This window comes from Tenebrio molitor, chromosome 2 (genome assembly GCF_963966145.1).
Source record: "Tenebrio molitor chromosome 2, icTenMoli1.1, whole genome shotgun sequence".
In the NCBI taxonomy this organism is placed as follows: domain Eukaryota; kingdom Metazoa; phylum Arthropoda; class Insecta; order Coleoptera; family Tenebrionidae; genus Tenebrio; species Tenebrio molitor.
Window position 1 is genome coordinate 22,780,537 of NC_091047.1, and position 22,875 is coordinate 22,803,411.

Sequence of the window (22,875 nt, forward strand, 5' to 3'; positions counted from 1 at the left end):
CTATAAATGTAAATTACCAGAAATGTTACCAACATAATTTTTTCCCCTGCTTTTTTGCAACCTGTACCGACTTTATTTATTTTTGATTTTTTCAAAAAACATGCTAGAAGCACGTTTTCTGTAAAGTTTGCCTGGTTTTGCTTCTTCTTGCATCATTTCTCAGATTCGTAGAACTCTTTTGATATATTTTTTTTAATTTCAAATTATTGGGAAATGCTGATAAAATTTTACAATCAAGACCCTTTAGTTCCTTTGGCCCATCCAGTGAATATAAAAAAAATAAAGGTTTTGCTATATGAATTTCAACTACTGCTGGAACGTTTTTGCTGATTGTTGTAGCAATTAGAGAGCTATAGGGTGGTTCCACTACATTTTCTTATTTTATATGTGAGGGATAGCCCAGCCAGCTACAACTACAGTCAATGCAGCAGCACAGAATAACCCAGAAGAAGAACAGAAATAATATGGTAATACAAACGTAGCAACTTTTAGAAGATAGTGAAACAAATTGATTACCCCATCTACATAAAAACCTAAAGGGGAAGTTTTCTCCTCACATCAGTGATGTTAAAATAAGAGCAAGGGTTTTGTTGAATTTTGTTTTGTTGAATTTCAAATTCGTAAACTTTTCAAGGACGTCATCTTTATAGTCAAATTTACTGAGATCGAAAGAAGGACGTGGATGGCATTTAAAAGCATATCCTGCAATTTCCTCGGCAATAAGAAGACGCAGATCTATGAGGAACTGTTACAAGATATGTCTTCTTTATATCTTTCAGTTCTCATTTGGTTTATTTCCAAAGAAATAAACCACCAGGTCTCAGGTCGGTATGAGGAGAGCTTCCACTACGATATAGCACTCATTGAGAGGCGGTGTAAAGGAAATTGGAGAGAAGCTAAGCTACATACAGGGTGTTAGGGAATGGTTGGGAATAAATTTCAGGGTGAACGAAAAATGTGGCTTAAAAACGAAAAAAATAAAAATAAATGTACCTACTCTGGCATATCCGTATTTTTTTATAATACTACGATTTAATAATGGTTTAAAGAAAAAATTTAAACGTGTAAAGTTGAATTTTTTTAAATTCAAAACTAATGCGATTTTAGGCAGACCAATGAACTAATTAGAGAAATTCTCCAACAGTGGACTACATTTTATTTTTTGAGAAAACTACTCATTTTAACGAAAAACTTTATTTAGGTTTTAAGCCACATTTTTCGTAAGGAGTTCACCCTGAAATTTATTCCCAACCATTCCCTAACATCCTGTATAATTGCAGATTTCTGCTTGGCAGTGTGTTATCATCAGAAAATAACCAAAAGAAAAAACAAGCAAATCACTCTTTTTTTTTAATGAACAATTATGATTCATAATACATAATTTAATGTGTATTCTAAAAAAGATTTCCTGTAATGATTAAAATTTAAAATAGATATTTTTGTATTAAGGGCGTGAAGGAGGCGATTTTGGCCCGCGGCGGAACTATAAGCACGAGGCCCGAAGGGCCGAGGGATTATAAAACGCCAAAGGGCCAAAACCGCCGTTCACGCCTGAAATGCAAACATTATTTTTTGTAAAATCATAAATCATTTAAATCCACCTTAAAGTTATGAAAAAATAAATGACATGATTGGTTCTCAAAAATCAAGAGTTGTTGGTTGCCAATGTGATGTCATGCAACAAATAAAATAGCTCTTAAAATTAATTGTTGTTCTTTTAGGCCTTAGGGCGCCCCCAAATTACTGTATAAATAACTTCATTTTGATACGATTTTACAAAAATATATTATTGATTATTTCCTACATCGAATTTTTAATATAAACCTTGATCCCTCTACTGGAACTGCTGTTGAATTTCGATTCAGCAACCAGTCTTCAGTCATTCGTCATTCTTTTGAGCTTAAATTGATTGCTCTCTGAAGTATGTACTATTACGATCATAAAATTTTGGACATCAAACTTCTGTCACATTAAAAAAATAACTCTAAATCATGCTTTATTGAAACTGTCACATGAAAGATGAAATTGTTGTCAATTTGACACCGGTTTAAAATATAATTTTTTTAATATGCGAGTACATTTGGGTATTTGTTTTATATTTTTAATTAATTAAAACCTCGTTCTATTCCATTTGTCTGATTTTTACAACTTTTTGAATATTTTCTCGGTAAATCTGACATTCACATTTTCGAAATTGACACAATCAAAATTGAGGTTATTAATACATAAGGATCGTTTTAGAATGTATGACAGCTCGATGACATTAGTGTCCAAAATTTTTTGATCGCAATAGTAGGTACAGTTGGTTACTAAAAAAAATGGAACTGTCAAAATAAAATTGACACATTTTTACAATTTTTACATAGTGTGAAACCTTCTTACGAGAGATAGGTTAGAATTTACATTAGGAAAATTTTCGTTTCGCGTTTTTTTTGCAACCAAGTGTATATAACATGACTAGATCAAGATTAAACAAAAATGTATATCGTGTGTGGATATCTCAACTGTGATTTTTATTTCTCTCGACACAAATCTTCGTTTTAAAGATATGTATGTCATAAATATTTTCAAAAATACTTTCAGGAAAATTTTATGATTAGGAAATTTCATTTTTAAAAATAGTTAGATAATTTAGCGTATTTGGAAAGTTTGAGTAGCAAGTTAAATCTGATAATAATCAAATTTAATGTGTAATGAACTGATGATATAAAATAGGCAATGAACATAAATAACGTTTTATAAGCAATAAATATTGACAATCATGTTTTTACTATCACGTGCACGTGACATAATACATAAACCTACATACGGATACCTGCTCAAATTTACACCATTTAATTGCAATGATATATCTAAGAGAGCAATATTCAATAAATATTTTTATCTCACTAATTTGTCGCCGTATTAGACACATAAAAATTTAATTTTACGTTAAATAAAACGTAAAGTGTCTGTTTTACGACATGTAACAAATGCAAGCTACGTCTCAGGTCTTAAATGCAGCTTCAGCAATTTCGCTTCCATTTGTCCACTTATCAAGGCACATCGCTAAATGGTCCTTTGTTCGGTATTGCAGTCAGTGATCCTGTTTCAGGATTAGAATCTGCCACTCTTATCTAGTAGCCGCCGGAGGCTTATGTCCTGTTGGAAACATGGGAAAGGGATTTAGTTAATTTACGAACTTTTTGTGGTTAGCACAAATGTGTTTTTCGCCTATCTCGCCGTCGATTCCCCATAAAAAACTCGAATTTAATCTCACTTTCCAGAATGAAGTATTTTCCACTCTTGTATACCAATTCATGGATGATTATACGTTATTAAGTAGAATGTTTAAATATGTAGTGTTCAACAAATCTACTGTGCTCATAATAGAATAATAATGATAGGTAGTAAAATAGTAAAATTACTTTCGACAGGCAAACATTCAATTAAAAGAAACATTTGAAATTAAATTTGGTTTCAGATGACGTCAAAACTAAAAATATATTATCAGTGTAAGATTATGAAATCAACGATGAGTCTTAAATATTTTATCCAACACCTGTTTATTATGAAGTCATAATAATGCCGATTTTGAATATATTATGAGGTCTATAACACTAGTAGGTTATGAACCCATAATTAAACTGTTTTTATAATTAATGAGTTTTGAGAGAATTGAACAGTTTATTGATCATCAAAAAGAATAAGAACTGTTACAGAAGGAGGTTTTGGATAAAACTATGTATTACACTCGTGCCTTAACAGCAAATAAGTCACTTGTATAATAAATAGCTATAAAAGTGTTACAGTGTTAAAAGTTATTTTTTGCATATCGTAATGAAAGTGGCACTTTTTTACACGCAAAATCTTAGTGAAAGTAGCACTTTTTTTACACGAAAAATCGTAGTGAAGGTAGTGTTTTTTTGGATCATTTTATTCCATTTCCTTGGAGATAATTGTCAAAGCATACCTACTTTTTTTTTGTTATTTTTTTTTAAATCCCTTTGAATCAAATTTCTCAAATTACATCGATATGCAAAAAAATAGTGGGTACAACACGTTATGAAAGTCTCTTTTTTTCACTTATTTGCTTGATTAACTCGGGCTACGCCCTCGTAATCAATCTGCAAATTCGAGAAAAAAAGTATGACTTTCATAACTAGTTGTACAAATAGCTATTGTTTTATAAAATCACAGTGAATGTAATTAATAATTTTGTTAAAAATTATACACAGTTAATAAAAGCAGCATAAGCATATTATTTGCATATTTACCTACAACTTAATTGTTAAAAGGTTTACGTAAAAAGGAAAGTGAATGACTATAGTGAAATACAGTGAAATCTTCTCACTAGTAACAGATAATAAAAGCCTCCCTTTTTGAAATATTGAAATATTTCAAGATGATTTACCTTCACATGTAGGTGACCACACACACACAAGCATAACGAAAGCTTAGCGAATTATGCAAATTCTTCACAATTTCTCTGTAGATCTTCAATGTTTTGCCGATGCCGATGAGGTTATGTATGTGAATCACAAATGTAAGTTTTTTGTCTAACACAATGCCTAATCTTCTGAATATGCCAGTTCTGTGAAGCTCTGAATTGCGTACAATATTTTCAGCGTGTCTTTTCTTTTTCACTAGTCGAATAGTATTGCTTCGAGGTGGACATTACCGTATAATAGCTCTTTCATCTGCTACCTTTTCAGAAAAAAATCTTCAAGGAGCGGGAAGAAAGATTTGATGTCAAGCATAGACATGCGTTATATTTCCACACTGCACCCTACAATCTATAGGAATCCTGTTTTTGAAGAACCACAATTATGAATTAGGGACTGGCTCTGGAAGCTGAGTGCTCAAAATTCAAACTCGATGTTCGTAGATGCCACAAAGAACACATTTCTTAATAGTCGAAACAAAGTACATAATGTTTTATCACGGCGAACATCTTCTTCATCGACAATTTGTACCTTATCTTAAAAACAAAATTTGATCAAAAGCGGCTGTGAAAAACCAAAGATTTGGAAACGTATTGTTTAACTTGAACCATTTAACCGTCAATATCGTTATTATGATAGTTGTCATGAACGAAGGTCACCGTGAAAGTCATTGTTATAATACATAGGTAGTTATCATGAGCGAAGATCAAAAATGGTTTTGATTTGAGAGCGGTTCCTAGATACATTCGTCACCATTACCAATATATCATACGAGAAAATTTGGGGCTTCTATTTTGAAGATCTATTATTTAATTTGATGTAGTAACAAACTTAAGGCCTCATTAATCTGTACTCTTTCCAAAACTACTGGCCAGTTTACAGAAGCGAAATTAAGTTAATCGTGATCAGATTGAACCAAGTTTCGGATTCATGGGTTAATCGAGCTTTAAAATTTAATTCGAATTAAATATTTAATTCTGTTTCTGTAAACTAGCCTCCGTCTGTTATACAAATAGCGTCACGTGGAGGAAATACATGAGCATCAAAGTTTTCCGTTCCCATTTCGTCGCTTGCTTTTTTACAAGTGGTTGGTTTTGCCATGGTATGGTACAGGAAGACCGTTGATGATGTTCGACTTTAGAGCTGCCTTTTCGTTATGTTTTACGAAACAAAAAGCATTGCTAATCGATTTTGCACCTGGAATTGTGGCTGCCTCACACGTAGGATCACTAATTTTGAAGTGGCACTTTGCATGAAAATCTATCCATAGTACGTTATCTTATATTTTTCAGTTGCTTGGGATTGCGTTAGGGGTTACCAAAATGTTGATCAAATAAAATCTATTCTTGATTTTTTGAGGTTTCACCAAGACACCAAGACCCTACCTAACTATTTTGATATAATAACGCACCATACAGCATGCTATTAAAATGCGTTAAGAAAATTTAACTCATAAAAACAAATTACTTTTCTGTTTACCATTTTTTCAAAAAATCGTTCTAAGCCCAGATAAAATTTTAACTAGTTTGATCGAAAATTATAGTAGCCGCCAATGTGTCCACGCGTACATTAAAAGCGAAAGAAGATAAAAACTTAGATGGTTAATCAAAAATCAATTCCTTATTCGTAGTAGTAAGTGAGAATGACATTGAAGTTATCGATGCACGCTTCTGCCCTTCGAGCCATAGAAGCTTGAGTTCTCACCAACATGTGGGAATTTTGGCGAATTGACTCGGCAGCATTATTCACACGAACAGTTAATTCTTCGACGGTGTTAACTGGAGTCTCATACACAATCACAAGGGTTTAAGTCCGGTGAACGAGCTGGCCGTAAAACTGGTCCATTACGACCTAATGAAGAAGCCATTGACAAAATGCAATTCGACGTGGTAGATCTTCTGGTTTTAAGTTTTGGAAACGTTGAACACGATAAGGATGTAATCCCTGTTCGTGCAGCGTTCTCCAAAATGTAAAACTGGAAACACCCATTCGTAGTGCAAATCGTCGGCAACTAACATTCGGTTCTTCCTCAACAGCTTGCAGAATTTCAGGCTCCAAGTGCAAGACACGGCGAGATCTTGAACGGTCTCGATCTCGGTTGACAGGACTAAAAGTACCTAAGTACCATAATCCCTTAAATACTGAACAGCATTCACAAAGGTACGTGCACAAGGAACTTGGCTACCGGGAAATCTCTCCATGTGCAAACGCCTGGCTGCATCAGCATTTGATAAAGCTTCCTCGTAGATGAGCACTATGTCTATTAATTCCCTTTCAGCAACTACTAAATGTATTAATCCGTCAAAAGCCATCACAGTGATCAAAAAAGTTTATTATTACAGCTTCTTAAAATTTAAGGGTCGGAAATCGTCGACCAATACTATAAATAACGTACTTCTTCTTAAATTTGAAGTACGTACGCTAAAATTTCAGCGGGCTGCGCAGATACAGGATAGCTTTTTCGTTTTGACGGACCTTTAAAATTTTATCGGTGCGTTACTTTTAACGTACTAGATACAGAATAGCCCCTAATGTCAGACATTTTGAAAAAAACCGATTTGCTTTGCTTTCTGAATCCGAATGATGGACGATTTTGAAAGCTCCACTGAAAATCTTGTTCCTGCCGAGATTGCAGAAGCTGCAGAAAAGGCTAAACTGGAATTACTCCCCAAGAAATTTGCAAAATTCCAGGATCAACAGTACGACAAGTTCAGCGAGTGGTGCAACCGGAAAAAAGCGAAAAGGTACACTGAAGATGTGCTCCTAGCGTATTTTCTGGAAAAGTCAAGAAATGTTAAAGCTTCCACTCTTTGGGCGCAGTATTCAATGCTCAAGACAACGATAGTAGTCAGAAAAATTATTGATACATATAGGCAAGTTCTCTAAGTTAATTGCTTTTCTCAAGAAGAAGAACGATAACTACAAGCCAAACAAATCGAAAATCAATACATAATTGATTTTGATAAATGTACACAATATATCTATGCATAATAAATAATGAATAACTCAATATTTAAAGGGTATGAATTCTAATCATCTAAATAACTGTATTCAATCGATTTTAAATAAAAACAGAATACATTGTTTAAAATATAACGAATATAATGAAACATTAATAGAAATTAAAGACACTTTATTACAAAAATTGAATATTTATTCTAAACGATTAAAAAGATATAAAAATAATAAACAACGGAAATTTGAAAACAAACTATTTAGAAATAATGAGACGTTGTTTTACAAAAATTTAGCAGATAATAAAACTCAAAATATAATGGTATACCAAATATAAATGAAATTAAAGAATTCTGGTCAAACATATGGTCAAATGAAGTTCAATTTAATAATCAGGCAGAATGGATTCCTAATTTAGAAAATGAGATACCAGATAGTAATAATCCACATCATATTCAAATTAGCCTTGAAATTTTAGTTAAAAATATTAATAGTTCACATAATTGGAAATCCCCTGGAGGTGACCAAATTCATAACTTTTGGTTAAAAAAATTTACTTGTATTCATAAATGCTTACTTGATCACTTTAACGGATTTATTAGGGAACCTAACACATTTCCAGAGTTTTTGGCCCTTGGTATAACATATCTGAAACCAAAAGATTCCGATACCAAAAATCCATCAAAATATAGGTAAAAAGTAGGCACTTTTTGCACTAAAAATCGTTGTCAAAGTTGACGTTTAGAGAAACTGACGGAATCGTTCTCTAAAAGTTTTAGAGCACGATTTCTCGCTTTTATGGCACAGAACTGTCCAAATACAACAATCGAATTTGTTGGAAACATTGTTTAGAAGTAGGTTGCTAAACGACGTGGTTCTCAAACAACTTTGGTTATTCATGAAATATTGAACCAATGATAATTATTTTATACAAATTTACGTTGAAACCGGTGTGATGATTTCACGATCGTAGATAAAATGTTGTAAGACATACGTGTAAAAAGTTCCTTTGTTGCACTCACATTTTTGAAATACTCCCTCGTACCTCGGTCGTATTTTAAACCCGTTCGTGCAATAAAGGATAACTTTTTACACTTATATCTTAAATAACTATTATCGACTGTAATTACACGAGAGGTCTTTTTTTGTCCGGATAAAATTGAATTTTTTTACGATAATTTGGTTGCTTATCTGGTGGTTTGTGGAGTCAATTTACCAAAAAGAAACCAAATTAGAGTTTAAAAAATGAAATTTTATCCTGGACGAAAAAAATCTCGAACGTAATTCGACGAGATAATTTAATGAATAATAATAGGTAGGTAATTATGAAAAATTGAACTGGCCATTTTGCACTTCAATTTATTACAAGCTGCGTCAATGTTTAAGATTGTTGGTTGGTTATCATAACAACAAACAAAAATCAGGTTCGAAAAAGTTTGCCATGGAAGTTTAAGCACATTTTATCCAAATGCAAAGTTAGGGCTAACTTTATCCGATGTCAAAGTGACAAATGCATCGCGGCTTATGGGATTTTTTATACATGAATTAAATTATCGCTGCAAAAAAAAAAGTTTAAATAAAGATTTTCATTTGTTTAAAATATTCACTTCAATGACTAGTACAATATTCAGTTACTTATAATACAACCAGTGGTCAAAGATTGCCAAATATTTTTGTGGTGGTATCACGAATGGTCATTCGCTTTATGAACACCACGAGTGCGGAGCACGAATGGTGTTCGCAAGCGTAATGACCATGAGTGACACCACCATAAAAATATTCCACTATCTTTGACTACGAATTGTATTCAACAGACTATTTAATGAACCAAATCAATGATTAAAATAAAATATTTCAAAAACTAATTCGCAAATCTGCAAAAAAACGCGCCGGAAGATATAGGAAGTCACGATAGTCGGTATGGCGTCAGTTTTATCAGTTTTTGGAAGAAAAAGGCTAAAATATTCACCGCAACCACTAGTGGAATACCCAGTTATATTTTCATTAGTGTAATATTCGCTGGAATTTGCTGTTGCTAGGCTACTAAAGTAAATTTCAGCTATTTTATTGGTTAAAATTTGAAAAATGACAGGTAAATTGAATCGTCATTTATATTTAGATTGGAGTGGTTATAAGGAAACGCCTCATTGAATTGTGAATAAACCAAAATTATAATATGAAAAATAGGTACTGTCGTGAGCAAAAAAACTGGTCGTCAAAATCATGCTTTCACACAAAGGAAAATGCTCCATTGTAAAACGGTCGTAAAGATCACAATCATAATGTTGTATGACATAAATCGTGGTTTTTTCTTTTTTTTTTACACTTTGTTGACAATCTAACCAAATTTTGAAATGACATTGACGACCAGAATTTTTTTATTTGCGGCAGTATATCTATAATTAATTACAGTTAAACAATATGTAATTTGTTTTAAATGTCATTTCCGCTCACAAATTACTGTTAAACCTTTTGCAATCAGTAGGTAGTTTTACCAATCAGGTACTGGTACTTTGTAGATACTTTTAATTTTATGTAGAAATAATAGTACATTATGCAACAAGATTTATAAACGGCCCTTTAGACACGAGTTTTATTAGGCAAGAGCGAAGCGAGTGTTTAGTAAAAGAGTGTCTAAGAAGATTATAAACGACTTGCACACTATACTTTTTCTACCATCAAATAAACAAAACAAATAAAACAAGTAACTTCTTTATTTTAAACGTTAATTTAAACATAAAATTCGAACCTGATAAACGTCAATTGACAAGTGACAAATAACTTCATTTTGAATGCCACATGACTTACAAGATTTTTGCTATTAAAAAGACCAGAGCGTGATTAAAAAGCCCGAAGTCACATCTTGTCAAGGTGTATTTAAAAGATCATTTAGCGTCATGGAAACATATGTGATAGATAAATGGCGTTTTAAACATAGGAGTAGTATCAGAGGAAAATGACTTGAACAATTTACAAATAAAAACTTTGTCAGAAATCTGATAAAATTGGTAGCTCTCAAATCACATCAAAAATAAACATAAAAGATTATCCTAAGATTATATCCGTTTAATAAATGTTTTGTTACTATACACATAATAAAATTGTTCAGTGTCACAATGAGCATTAGTGACACTGTGTTCAACTGAAAACAGTTGCACAAAGTTCAATTTTACAACATCGCTTCTGGTGACTATTGAATACAGGCTGATTCACATACTCCGTTCGTTAGAAAATTTCTGATTTCCCAAAATCGTATGATTACGAAAATTGGTAGCCGACTATAATGGACTGCTCCAAGTTCAAATAAAATATCCGGAAATACCGGAAATCGACTCCATCTTTGTTTTTTTAAATGGAAAGGCCCCATTTTGATTTCAAATTCAGAACGTCCTTTGTCAACAGTTATCTGTCATCGTTTTTGAACAATGTCATCTTTTTCGCAAAAAAGCGGGGTTGCAGGGATTCATTAAAAAATGTATAACTCCTCTACCATTAAATTAAAGGTTTGGCCGATCTTTTGTGCTAATAGTGACTTTTTGTTCTGTTTCATACGCTTACTGCAATTTTTCAAAATTGACAATCAAAAAATGTCTAAAACTCATTTTTTTAAATGGCAACTACCATTTCTGACAGTAGATATAAATGTAAAATTTAATTTTAAGGCCACTTTTATCAACATTGTGTATGCCTATTTCCAGCCGTTTTGGCATAATTTTTTGAATAAAATATTCTTTTTTTTATCAAACAATTGTTTTATTTGAATTTTTGTTCAAAAATCGCATTGTAATAAGTAGTAGATATGTAACAAAATAATAATAAAAAATAAGCTAGTTAACAAAAAAATACATTGAGCATTCTCATTAAAATACAGGGTGTTCGGTAAATGTCTGGCCAAACTTTAACCGCGAGCTACTGGCTTCATGTAGAACTCGGAAAAAATATTTAAAAAATTCTATGTCAAAAAATAAAATGACATTTAATTTTTGAGGTACAATTTTTTTTAACTGCTTTTAGTCTTCTACGTTGTCTCACAACCTCGTAGGTAAAATTTCGGCATATTTTTAAAATACACCCTGTATATCATATTTTATAAAACGTACGCCAATGCGAAGTAACCTCTAGGAAATATGCTTTAAAACAAGAAAACCGCATTGGTGTACGTTTTATAAAATATAATATACAGGGTGTATTTTTAAAATGTGCCGAAATTTTACCTACGAGGTTGTGAGACAACGTAGAAGACTAAAAGCAGTTAAAAAAAATTGTACCTCAAAAATTAAATGTCAATTTATTTTTTGACATAGAATTTTTTAAATATTTTTTCCGAGTTCTACATGAAGCCAGTAGCTCGCGGTTAAAGTTTGGCCGGACATTTACCGAACACCTGTATGTTTTTGTTAATTTGCTTATTTTTTATTATTTTGTTGTTACATTATCTACCATTTATTGCGATTTTTGAATAAAAATTCAAACAAAACAATTGCTTGATAAAAAAAAGAATATTTTATTCAAAAAATAGAAATTACGCCAAAACGGCTGGAAATAGGCATACATAATCTTAATAAAGGTGGCCTTAAAATTAAATTTTACATTTATATCTCGTTTCAGAAATGGTAGTTGCCATTTAAAAAAATGAAGTTTTCGACATTTTTTACTTATCAATTTTGGAAAATTGCAGTAGGCGTATGAAACAACAAAAATGTCACTAGCCTAAGAGTGTTGAAAACCCTGAGCAACGTATTAGGTATAAAATTAGACAAATCTCACCGGAAATGTTACAAAACGTAAGGTATGCATGTTACTATCGATCTGCAGTTACCAAGAAACAAACTGTGCCCATTTTGAACATTTGTTGCATTAAATAGTATTCAGCTTATAAAATTGGTTTTTATTTTTTAGCACGTGAACTTTGAAACTATTCAAACGAGGTGTCACTTGGCATACCCTTACATTTGAAAAAAAAAGTTAGGGGTGGTTGCGCACTTTCGGGAGGAGATATGCAAAAACCATGTGCACCAAAATGTAGACAAGGAAAAACAAGTTATGAATTTTATTCCAGTTAAAGTTTCCACACTGTATATTATTAATCTCATCATAGATCACAGACAATTAAACTATAGCAAGACGTCGCATTGCTACCCAATTTTTGGAAACACGATTCCAGCGCGGCGCGAGCAGTTGGCCGAACTAATTTTATAAAGCATGCTTGATGGAGTTGTTTAAATTAATAATTTTGTCCTCATTTAATATTAATTTCAAATGTAAAATGTCTTTAAAATGCACAACGTTTTATTAATTATAAGAAAAATTAACAATAAATGAATTAAATTAAAAACTAGAACCAAAACTAAAATTAAATATTCTGAAAATCCCCATTTTCTTCGTAAGTAACATGTCTTTGACGATTTTTTTTTTAAATTCTCTTCTTACGTCCTGCAGTTTTTTTTTATAAATGATCAAATTGATTGATGCATCCAACAATTTTGTTTTAATTTCCAGAAAATGGCTTTTACAAATAAACCATGAAAATTAATTTTTCGTTCTAAGGCGATACGTAATTTCTTTCCAATACTTCTTTTATTCAAAAATACACTTAGATCGTAAATTTTGGCAACACAACACACAACTCTTCTGTTATACGGGGTGATCAATAAGGACTGTTTAAGTTGGTAACACTGAATCGTATTTTAAATCGTATAACAGGAGTAACTTCCGGTTGTTGGTGGCTTGTCGGTGTTAATGCTATACCTATTTCAGATATTTGTCAAATAAACCAACAAAACATATCCAGTTACAGTGTTATAAATAAAAATTTTCTTAATTGTATTGCCAACTTAAACAGTCCTTCTTGATCACCCGGTACATTACATAGTGGGTCGATAAAAACGGTACCAATTTTGTACGCTCATATTTTCCTGAGTTATTATCTGTTTTTAATGAGTAATATACCAGTAAAAAGCTCAATATTTATAGAAAAGGTTGTTGTTGTCAAGAACTCAAAAATTGTGCGTCACAACATGAAGACATGCAAAAATTCTCTCAATTATAAGTTTTACAGATATGGTTCAATATGCTCCCCATTTTTATTAGCTACCATTTGCAATCGTCTTCACTAGTGATTGATGGAGCAACATCAACATCGCACCGAGCGGCACAAACAATCATATACCTTGAGCTGAAGGCTCCTGAACAATTAACGGAATGCTGGAATCAGCTACCTCAGAGACAAATATGTAGCTTCTGCAATTGGGGACGGACAAAGACGATTACAAATGATAGCTAATAAAAATGGAGGGCATATTGATTGAACCATATCTGGAAACTCATAATTGAGATAGGTAATCTTCAAAACCAGAATTTTTGCATGTCTTCATGTTATGACGCACAACTTTTGAGTTAGGACTATCTCTGCACAGCAAGAGGCCTTCATCTTTTCTATAAATATTGGGTTTTTCACTGGTATATTAATCATTTAAAAAACTTAATAACTCAGGAAGATATGAACGAACAAAATTTGTACCGTTTTTTTCGGCCCACTGTGTATTTTAGTTTCAATTTTAACTTGTCATGCTCCTTAAAAGAATAGGTACCGGGGGCACACACTATTGTTTGGTTTCTTTTTGTCTTGAATTGAAACTGAAAGTATAACTTTATTAAGAAGTTTCACCACTTAAGTTTTTACCTTTATAAATTACGTAGCAGATTCACAAATTGCCCAAAAAGTAGAAAATGTTATTTTTTTCCTTTCTTTATTGTTTTCTTATTAACAATTTCTCAATACTGAACACGTTGGCTATTGTAATTACTTTCATTTAATAAATGGCACTAATTCCTACCTTTTTATTCACAGAAAGTCTTATATCTTTAAAAAGTACATTTTTATTTTTTTCAGAAAAGTGTCACATTTGACAAATATTTTTTGACTGTTTTAAATACAACGGTAATAATCGAAATTTTACGAATAAATATGACGGAGTGTTTTGGCCAACTGCGTGCGGAGCAGCATCGTTGAAGCTATTCCAACGTTATTATATGGGATTGAAGTGTCTTACTATAGTTTAATTGTCTGTGTCATAGATCATCTGAATTGTAAAAGAATTCTACAATCTCATTTTTGTAACTGCAGTTGTGGACATTAAAATTTAAGACAAATGTGCCAACTCGCGTTATCAAAAACTCGACATCTACTTTTTTGTAAATTTATCTTTCATCTTGACAGACTCGGCTGATAAGTGAAAAAAAAGTGTTTATGTAAGATTAAAATTTTGCCACAGTTTGAGTGTTTCAAAACATTGCCAAAATGAAGTTCACAGCACTGCTTCTACTGGCGCTCCATATTTTATCAAGGTAATTTGCACACTATTTTTAGTTAACACTGTGAAAACCAAAACTTTCAGAACCACTGGTGAACCAATCAATAAAAAATTTCCAGAAAATTTTATTTTTGGGACTGCCACAGCCTCTTATCAAATAGAAGGTGGATGGCAAGATGACGGTAAAGGAAAAAGCATATGGGATCATTTTACACATACTCATCCAGAGAACATCGCTAACGGAGGAAATGGAGATATAGCATGCAATTCATATCACAAATATCTAGAAGATGTAGAGTTGCTCAAAAATCTAGGAGCAAATTTCTATCGATTTTCTTTGTCCTGGTCTAGAATCCTTCCCACGGGACAAACGGATCACGTGAACCATGCAGGTGTACGTTACTACAAAAAACCTTATCACTGCCTTGAAATCAAACGGAATCGAACCATTTGTCACTTTGTATCATTGGGATCTTCCCCAACCGCTCCAAGACATCGGTGGATGGCCAAACGAAGCGCTTGTCGACTATTTCGCCGATTATGCCAGACTAGCCTTTAAACTGTTTGGTAATGACGTCAAAAACTGGATGACATTTAACGAAGCTAAACAAATCTGTCAGTATGGTTATGGATATGGTTCTTTCGCTCCGGGGATAACTCACGATGGTATCGACAACTATTTGTGCGGGCACACTGTTCTCAAGTCCCATGCCAAAGCGTACCACATTTACGACAAAGAATTTAGAGCGACACAAAATGGTAGAGTTTCGATGGTTGTGGATACTCATTGGTTCGAACCTGGCAGTGACAGCGACCAAGACAAAGAGGCCGCCTATAGAAAAATGCAGTTCAACGTGAGTTGTTCACCGTAATTAATGACTTTGTTGGCAATATTTTTTTTTAGTTTGGTTGGTTCGCTCATCCAATCTATCACCCCGACGCGCGACGGTAACTATCCTCAAGTCATGATCGACCGTATTGCTGACAGAAGCCGGAAAGAGGGTTTCTCAAAGTCTCGTCTGCCTAAATTTACACCAAAGGAAGTGCATTATATTAAAGGAACTTTTGATTTTCTCTCCCTCAACACCTACGCAACAAATATGGCGCAATGGAGCGACGATTATGCAATTGGAGATCCGAGTTTGGATGCTGACACTAACGTGACCATATATCAAGATGGATCGTGGAACAGTTCGGCTTCTAATTGGCTTAAGGTTGTTCCGTGGGGGGTTAGAAAACTTTTGAACTGGGTTAACGAAAATTACGACAATCCTGAAATTATCATCACAGAGAACGGCTTTTCGGATCATGGAGAAGTCGATGATCAAGGCAGAATTTACTTCTATAAAGTACGCATAGAGGTATTTTTAGCATAGTAAATGACAAAATGTTAAAATTACAGGAATACTTGAGCAATATCCTTCAAGCGATCCTCGAAGATGGAGTCAACGTTACAGGATATACAGCGTGGAGTCTGATGGATAATTTTGAATGGTTGAGTGGATACACGTAAGTATTATGTATTCGAAGCGATTTATGAATACTTTTATATTAATCATTTAGGGAGAAGTTTGGCATTTACCAAGTTAATTTTGATAATCCACATAGACCAAGAACTCCTAAGGCATCAACAGAGTTTCTCAAGAAAGTAATTGCCACCAAATGCTTGGTAGACGTGTGTGAAGATTAATCACCGTTAATACTATTGTCATGTTACAATGAAAGGGCTGACAAAATAGATATTAAATAGTGTAATCCCCAAATGAGTACAGAATTGCATACCTCCACAGTACCGATCCAACATATTTATCTACAGACTGGTACGAAAATTGGATTCACTTTTACACATTTGCCCAAAAGATGGGACTACAAAAAAAATGAAAAGGAATTGCTGTCAACATTGTTTTTTTTTTACGTAGGTAATGTTACGATTTAAATTTCGCGGTAAATCGTAAAGGCGAGAACGTTTTAGAACATTCCAGAACGGGCTCTCGGACCCCGACTTCCGGTACCGGCCGCGTCAATTCGGCGAGAGGAGGGGAAAATATATAAAGGTGGAACCGACGCCATCAAAGGGGTTCTCGATCAGGTTCTCGATCAGGTTCTCGATCAGGTTCTCGAAAGGTTCTCGACTAAGACAGGTCCGAGGTTACGACCGTTCCGTGTGTGAGTGTTGTGTTCAAAGGGGGAGATTAGGGGGTGTTTTAGTGTGCAACAGGTGCTGGCGAACCCGTGGAGGAAGACCGATTCGGCTGGGAAATCGTCCTAGAAGAATTCCAACCGAAACGTCGCGGCGGATAAAGGCTTCCTTCACGAGGGTCAACAACCCTACGCTTCAGCGGATAATTTCACCACCCTGTTGGGCCGACGTCATCCCCCAGGACCCCTCCGGAGAGCAGGACCTCACACCGGACTGTCCCTGGCCGAGGAACCCGAGTCCAGGAGCAACTCATATCTGGCAAGGTCCTTCAGCGTCTTTCTTTTACTGTCCGCCATCTTGGCACACTTCTTTTACGTTGATTCAGTTATCAGACCTGGAGTGACCTCGCCAGAGACGACGAGCTCGCTGGCTCTCGGAAGTTTTTTTATTAATTTTTATCAGTTCATTACCATTTTATACTTTTTTGCACCGGGGCTAAACCTAACTGATTCACGCTTATCCTTAGGGAGTGTCGAGGGGAGGAAGGACCCCGAGGACTTTCCGAGGATACGGACGGCGTAATAGACCAGCGGCGGAAGAAGGACTCGGAGGACCTTCCTCCAGCTCCTCTCTTCCCAGGACTCTTCTTTAGATTTCAAGTCCCAGGCCCGGTGTAAGGGAAGTTTTCGTTAATTTATCATTGATTCGTCATTTGTAATTAGAAATTTAGCCTGGTAGTACCGGCACTGTTTGTAAATTTAACTAGAGTTTAAGCGCCTTCAGCGTGTTATTTTGTGAACCTTCAGTTCGCCACCTTACTCGCTTTCATTTGGTAATATTGACAGTTTAAATAATAGTTTCAAGGTGAAAACTTTAATTTGTACATTTTCGAGAATATCTCTTGGTTTGTATCCTAGATTCACTTTACATACTTTAAAATCTACTCCAACACCATGGCTACATGTCCTAGCGCACATTATTCCGTACGATATTAGAAGAAAATACGTAACAAAACGAATTTGGGATAAATTTCAAAATTCACCGAACATGTACTCCATAACACAAGACATGGCAAATTTACCACCCTTTAGATTAAAATCGCGTAAACCACTTTGGAAAGAAGAATTTCTCATGGAACCATTTTCCAAATCTGACTATTGGAAAGCAGCCTGGCAAGACGTAGATATTTTCAATAAAAATCTAATTGAGGATCCTACAAAACAACTTCCGGGATTTGACCTACCTAGGAAAATCTGGTGTAAATTAAATCGTTTTAGAACCGGGCATGGCAAATGCAATAATATGTTGTTTCACTGGAACATTCGTGAAAACCCTTCTTGTGAATGCGGTGCAGAAAAAGAAACCATCCAACACATTTTGGAAGAATGTCCCCTTACTAAATTCCAGCAAGGTTTCTCCAAACTACATCTACTTACCGAAGACGCCCTAAATTGGCTACAACAAATTAAAAACATATAATTTACCATAATTATTTTATGAATTTCGAATTTTAATTGTAATTTTCTTCATACGAATATATATATATATACTTTACATAGACAACTGTGTTTCGCCCGCAGCGGCATCTAAGTTGGAGTTTAATAATTAAGTGTCGTATGTAAGGCTAGGAAACGATAATTAAACACCATTATATTTACATCTGTGTTTCTGTCCAACACCTGGTATAACACCGTGTTTGTGAAACCTCTTTTCTACCTTCGACAGTCTCGCTCTCGAGACGTAAGTGTGATTTTGTGCCGGGCCTGGAACCAATCAGTCTCCGAAATCGTTATTTAAATTTCCCCCGGTGAAGTTGGGAGATTTAAGTTTTCTCTTGTGGTCGTTGGAGTAAGTTTTTTTTTTAAAGAGAAAATAATAACGTAACAGTAACTATACTTTCAAAAAATGTAGCTAAATTAATGTTGGTTGTAGCCGATTAGGATTTTTTTTTTTTGCCTTTCCCTTTTCACCGTACTGGTCTATCAGGTACCTTGCGGTCGGCTTTTTCCTCTTTTTTCCTTTGTGCGGCGGGGCTCCGGGGTACTTTCCACGGCCACCCATACCCATCCTCTCTTCTCCTTTTTTCTTTCTGGACAACACAACATGAAATACAGCACAAACATCCATGGGAGGCCCATCCGGCCTGGGATTTGAACCCTGCTGACCTCGCGGTGGTGTCGGGAGAGTGTCGCTCTTCCTTCCACCACCCTACCGTCAGCCCCTACTAGACATACACACACATCCATGGCCCGGCGGAGTTTCCTTCCTTCGAAAAAATCCTCCCCCTTCGGTGGGATTCGAACCCACTAGCGCCGGGACCGCGACCTCGGAGCACTGTCTCCGACAGCCATGCGGCCACCGAGCTACTTTTCCACATTTGCCCAAAAGATGGAACTACAAGAAAAGATTAAATGGAATTGCTGGCAACATTGTTTTTTTTACATAACTATGCTTTCAAAAAATGCCGATTAGGATATGTTGCACGCTAATGATCCTGCACTCTTACAGCTGCTGTTCTACCAGAGCGACCTTCTTTAGCAGGGTAATACCATTTTATGATATTTATTCGCTGCTCAATATTGAAATTCACAATTTTCAATTGGCAGTGACATTGACAATTGTGAAAATAATGACAATTGCACGAAAAATTTAATTCGGTGTTGCCATTTAATTAAATGCAGGGCAAGTCACATAAGGCTTATTTCTGAATTTATTTTGTACGCAACCAAAATTACTAATGACGCTGACCACTTGATAACGTTTATAATGTGATTTAATTTAGTAATCAACGTAAGTATGTAATTTGGCTAAAAATGTCAAAATGACATTGTCCTGTTCTCAAAAATTAAATTCATCAACTGCTGTTTTGACATTTTTAGCCAAATTACATACCTACGTTAATTACTAAATTAAATCACATTATAAACGGTATCAAGTGGTCAGCGTCATTAGTATTTTTGGTTGCGTACAAAATAAATTCAGAAATAAGCCTTATGTGATTTGCTTTGTATATATTTGTAACCCTCAAATTTTTTGTAAAAACAGCGACATCTCTTGGCAATAAGAAGAAAAGTGACTCCAATTTTCGTAGCCACTCTCTATATGTTGACTCATATAATCCTTGATTGATAAGTCTCATAAAAAGTGATATTACCAAAAATGACACCTGACGACGTGACTCATTATATTTAGTTCATCATATTTTACTACAGTTTATGCATACCATGTCTAAAAAAACGCTAAAGAGAGAGAATAAATTATTTTTTCCACTACTAGTCTCAGAAGGCTTCATTATTGACCCTCGAACCGACCCCAGAAGTAGAATTTCTCTCCCAAGGTTAATAATAATTTTCATTATTAACCTAGGTGAATAATGAACAGCCGTCACCTAACAACGAAAGATTTTCGTTAATTTCATTGGTTAACGCAGACGATTTTCATAGCAACCGTTGAAAACTGAGAACTCGGATCGTCGCATCGAACAAAATAATGTTATTAATAATTATTATCCGAAAGGGTTTTAACGTATCTAGTAGTGGAAAAAATAGTATATAAACCACGGTGAAGAAGTCCCTTATAGCCTTCGCGCCTTGGCACTCTGGCTATAATCATCATGAAGTTCTTCACCTTGGTGTATAATATACTATTCCTACGACCGCTAGTCTAAATAGCTAAAATCCCTAACTAACAACCCCTCTAGTAAACGCTTCCTTACGCACATGTGCTTGTAAATTAACTCCGCCCACAACAGTATATTATTATTCGAGTTTTATAGGACGCTAGATTGTGAACGAATGTCACAGTGCGTCTTATAAAACTAGTGTAACATTAGTATATTAAAACATGAGTTTTATAAAACTTATATTAAGACACGAGTCAGATTTGCAGCACGACTGCTGCAAGCAGGAGTGCCTGTAAATGACGAGTGCTCTTAAGTTTTATAAAACGAATTTTTTATGCAATTTTTTCTAATTTGCAAATTAAATACATGCTTTTTTTACAAATAAAATCAATTTTGGTAATTTAGGGAATTTTGTGACAGCTGGTGACACATTTATTTCATGGTTAACATTTAAAGTAAAATTCTAAATTTGAATCTAGACTAAACATAATTGTCATTTCGCAAGTGAAATTGCAATTAAAGATGAATTATCTAGAAATGCGGCAAATAGCAGAGAATACCCGAGTCAATTTGCTGCCGGCAATGTGTGTTACCAACTGAAAATAGTTCCTAGATTTCGGATGTGTTAATACTTAGCTTATTAACGCATTCAAAATGAATGCGTTAACAGCTTTGTTAAAACAGCAAATTAGAAAAACTATTTTTTCTACTTTGGTCGCATTAATTTGATAAATACTCAAAAAAAATCTAATTATGAAATAATCTAAGGATTTGTGTGTGGCATGAGTTATGGTGGTATTTCTGTGTAATTTATGTCAAATTTCAAATGTTTTAATTGTTAACAGGAGCTCGGTAGAGACGCCGGACTCCGGCCAGCGTGCTATTACAGCAATACCAACGTACAGGTTGCTCATTGTAGCTTGAGCTGCGAGGTATGTCCAAAGTTGATTAAAGAGGTCCGATAAAGAGGTCCTGGAAGCAACAAAGAAATGCGACAAAGTTAGTGTTAGGCCACGCCCATTCGGCTCTCACAGCTCAAGCTACAATGGGGAAGCTGTAATAAGTATTAAAAAACAAAACAAAAACAGTTTCACAAAAAGTTCCTTTGTGACACTACTTTTAGTTTCATAAAGACTCACTTATGATAGCAAAGCCGAAATAGTTGTTTTAAAATATTTTTTTAAATCATTACTAATCGTTTCAGGTTTTAAAATTTCGTTAGAATGAGCTTTGTTAGGATACTAAAAAAAAATAAATTACATTTTAAAATCTGGATAGTATGAGCGTTGTTAGGGTAATAAAAAATAAATTACTTTATCTACCCTTGCTGTTAAAATGCTACTAGACTTTTTGATTTGAATAGATACACTTTAGCATCTGCTATAGAAAAAATTCATTTTTTCTTTTCATTTTCAAGGGTTTTCCATGCGGTTTCCTTGTTTTAAAGCATATTTCCTAGAGGTTACTTCGCATTGGCAAACATTTTATAAAATATGATACACGGTGTATTTTTAAAATGTGCCGAAATTTTACCTACGAGATTGTGGGACAACGTAGAAGACTAAAAGCAACTAAAAAAACCTACCTCAAAAAATAAATGTCATTTTATTTTTTGAAATGGACCCTTTCACATATATTTTTTCCAAGTTCTGCACGAAGCCAGTAGCTCGTGGTTAAAATTTTGTCACGCATTTCAGTAACACCCTGTATATTTAGTTATATACCGCTTTTCATGTTATGTATCTCTGGAAACGAACACGAAAAAAATATTATCTCTCATCGAAATTTATCGTAATTTATTGATAATATCATAAAGAGTAGAAGTGAGTCTTTTTGTGCTAAGCCCAGAGATTGAAGACCGAGACGAAGTCGAGCTCGCAACTGGGCGAAGCACAAAACGACCTTCTACTCTGAATAATATACAAGTGTATCTGAAATACGTGTGCCAGTGGAAGAATTCGCCAATTTATTAAACTTTTTTCTATAAGATTTTGCAAAACTCGCAAAAGTTTTCCAACATTTTTGACCCCCAATTTTTACCAAACGAGTCGTTTTGTGTGAATAACTCATCTCTATTTTTGTGTAACAATGTAGAACAATGTAAGTTTTTTGACAAAACTTCGTTCTATCATAACAGAAAAATTTCGCCCTTATCCATGAGCGGGTGTACATTTTAATGGGTAATTCATTCCACATTTAAAATCTATTTTTCTATTTTGCACCTTCAACACAGTCAGCGAAGCACTAAAACGGGTTTCGAAAAGGAATTCTTTTCGATACCGGTTTCAGGAACATTTACTTCAATTTTTAATGTTGGCAGTGACTCACAGTGACTAGTTGCTAGGTCACTGCACTTCACGACACTTTAAATTTAAAATTTGCAATTGTTCTTCTAGTTACCACTGTTACTAACCCTTTAAA

General features: G+C 34.3%; 1 long non-coding RNA gene and 1 pseudogene across 1 annotated transcript; both read left to right on the top strand.

The window, feature by feature from the left end:
- The first annotated feature begins 14,679 nt into the window (after positions 1-14,679).
- LOC138122726 (myrosinase 1-like) lies at positions 14,680-16,466 on the top strand (annotated as a pseudogene).
- A 140-nt stretch (positions 16,467-16,606) lies between these two features.
- Positions 16,607-18,489, top strand: LOC138123874 (uncharacterized). Its single transcript, XR_011156933.1, has 2 exons — positions 16,607-17,155; positions 17,359-18,489. It is a non-coding gene; the product is annotated as an uncharacterized lncRNA (long non-coding RNA).
- The last annotated feature ends 4,386 nt before the right edge of the window (positions 18,490-22,875 follow it).